The sequence below is a fragment of the Gavialis gangeticus genome, unplaced genomic scaffold, assembly GCF_001723915.1.
Source record: "Gavialis gangeticus isolate Ggan-Ray unplaced genomic scaffold, GavGan_comp1, whole genome shotgun sequence".
NCBI lineage: Eukaryota > Metazoa > Chordata > Crocodylia > Gavialidae > Gavialis > Gavialis gangeticus.
The window spans coordinates 34,458,974-34,461,976 of record NW_017729024.1 but is presented as its reverse complement, the minus strand read 5'-3'; the positions used below and the strand labels follow the sequence as shown (position 1 = coordinate 34,461,976).

The following is a 3,003-nucleotide window of genomic DNA, read 5'->3' as shown; positions in this document are numbered from 1 at the left end:
CACACTTCCTTAGCTTGTTTATGAGAATGCTGTGGGAGACTGTATCAAAAGCCTTGCTAAAATCAAGGTACACCACATCCACTGGTTTCCCCACATCCACAGAGCCAGTCATCTCATCATAGAAGACGATCAGGTTGGTCAGACTTCATGACTTGCCCTTAGTGAATCCATGCTGACTGCTCCTAATCACCTTCTTCTCCTCCAAGTACTTAGAAATGGATTCCTTGAGGATCTGCTCCATGATTTCTCCAGGAAATGAGGTGAGGCTGGCTGCTCTGGAGTTCCCTGCATCCTCCTTTTTCCCTGTATTAAATATGGACATTATGTTTGCTCTTTTCCAGTCATCCAAGACATCTCCTGATCACTACAGGTTTTCAAAGATGTTGGCCAGTGGTTCTGCAATCACATCAGCCAACTCCCTCAGCACCCTCAGGTGTATCCCATCCAGCCCCATGCACTTGTATATGTCCAGTTTTTCTAAATAGTCTCTAATCTGTGCTTTCACCACTGTTAGCTGCTCACCTCCTGCGCAAACTGTGCTGCCAGGTGCAGTAGTCTGGGAGCTGACCTTGCCTGTGAAGGCTGAGGTGAAAAGGGCATTGAGTACTTCAGCTTTTTCTGTATCATCTGTCACTTAGTTGCCTCCACCATTTAGTAAGGATGCCCCACACTTTCCCTAATCTTCCTCTTGTTGCTTACATGCTTGTAGAAACCCTCCTTGTTACCCTTCATGTCCCTTGCTAGTTGCAACCCCAGTTGCTCTTTGGCCTTTCTGATGTCATCCCTGCATGCCCAAGCAATATTCTTATACTCCTCCCTAGGTGTTTGTCCAAGTTTCCACTTCTTATAAGCTTTCTTTTTATGATTTAGTTTACTGGAGAGTTCCCTGCTAAGGTAAGCTGGTCTTCTACCATACTTGCTAGTCTTCCTGCACATTAGGATGGTTTGTTCCTGCACTCTAAGTAAGGTTTCTTTAAAATACAGCCTGATCTCCTGGACTCCTCTCCTTCTCAGACTGGCTTCCCAGGGGATCCTGCCCATGAATTCCCTGAGCAAATGGAAGTCTACTTTTCGGAAGTCCAGGGCCCAAACTCTGCTGCTCTCCTTCCTTCCTTTCCTCAGAATCCTGAACTCAATCATCTCATGGTCGCTGCTGCCCAAGTTACCATTTACTACGACACTCCCCATTAATTTTTCCCTCTTCGTGAGCAGCAGGAATGTAATCATCCACTGCCTTACCTGATTCTGATCCCTTGCATGCAGTGGACTGTGTGAGAAATATTAATTCTGATCATTTTGTGTTGCTTTCCTCCTCTTTGTTGGATCATAATTGTATTGTTTTATTTAATCTTCCAGATAAAGTAGTGTTATATCAGTACCTAATGTGCACATCTCAGTGGTCTTCAGGTCAATAATGATATCCACTGTAGCTGCTGAAAAAACTTGACCCAGTAACTATATACAATGCTGTATAATATTAGTAGCTCAAATAATTAGAATAATATAAAAGAAAAGACTGCAAGAGCCCTAAGATAAAGATAGTACATAAACTTTGCCCATCCAAAGAGAAACCCCTTGGTGTTGTAGGTCCTTCTCTGCTCCCTCCATTTGCCTATCCCCCACTGTCTGCCCCCCTGTGATCTCCCCACCACCTTCCTACTGCCTGTCTCCCCATCACCTGCCCCCTGCCACTGCTTTTACTTCTCCACAGTGGTTGTGGAGGGCAAATTTACAACCTTCCAATAATTAGATACTATATGCAGATAACAGATGTATATATTTTCCATGTATAGTATCTAATACTGGGGGGAATCATCTTAAATTCAGCATTTTCTTGGGTGAATATGGTATATTGGGATATTTACCCCAAGTCTGCTTTTTTTCAACAATGCACAGTTTTTAAAGCAAACAGTGTTGTCTTGGCATATTGCATTTGGATTTGTTTTGCCCCCAGTGTTGATGTACAAAAGCATGTCAGCAAGGTCTTATTACACCTGCTCTGTGAAGTTTTCTACTATTCTGTAATCCCAAACATTACTTGTTAATGGTGGGTTAAGCACCTATAGGTCTGAGGAGCCCTATTTTTAGTTATTATTTCAGTTGCAACAAATAAACAAGCATATCTCTTTTGGATTATATTATACTGTACTGTACATCTGTGCCATCACAGAATCTATTCCCATGATTATGAAGGGAGTAGCAGTGACACCATTGGGGGGTAGGAGAAATATTTGCACATTAACAAAAATGATAACACTTTAGGAAAGATCCTTCTCTCTTTTCTAGATTTCTGAGGGCTTAGAACAAATTTTTACTTTGGTTATAGGAGGTGGATTTGACCTTTACATGATGAAGTGGCATTACTGTAGCCACAATTTTGTCCCCCTATGTACAGTATGGGATGTATTTCCATCTATAGTATCTTAGGGTAACCTTTTATATGTGCCTGCTGGAAGTAAAGTAGGTATTATATGTCCTCTCAACTTTTAGCTCAATAATAGTAGCATGTGCCCAGAGAACAGGAGACAGTTTCTAGGTCTCTACTTTATGTAGAAGGTATTTGAAAGTGTATCTCTCCCTTCTCAAAAAATGATTTGACCACCAGACCATGAGCTAGACATTGCTGAGGTCAGTCTCAGACTCTCAACTTGAAACTGGCTTACTGAAACTTGCATTAAATATTTGTCAGATAAAATGAATAAACTTGGATAGTTCCTAGTGAACTGGGGGATGGCGGCTAGGTTAGATACTAGGGCTGTGCAAAGCTTCTGTAGCTGATTCGATTTGGAGGAGATTTGGCATGATTTGGGGACCAAATCTCCAAATCCTAATCGCATTGGGAAACCAAGTAAAAGCTCTGAATCAATTTGAAGTATCTGAATCCATTTGGAAAAATATTTGGAAAAGATTTGGATGATTCAGAGACTCGACCATAGACTAAACAGGCAGCTGACAGCTGCCTCCATCTGGTAAATCTGTTGTGTTTGGGGGAGGGGGGAGAGA

At 42.0% G+C, this 3,003-nt stretch overlaps 1 long non-coding RNA gene across 1 annotated transcript in view; it reads right to left on the bottom strand.

The window, feature by feature from the left end:
• Positions 1-569: 569 nt before the first annotated feature.
• The window catches only part of LOC109298191, an 8,489-nt gene continuing 6,055 nt past the window's right edge, over positions 570-3,003 (bottom strand). The window contains exon 4 of the long non-coding RNA XR_002097520.1: positions 570-817. This is a non-coding gene — a long non-coding RNA (uncharacterized LOC109298191). The remainder of the gene's footprint in view (positions 818-3,003) is intronic.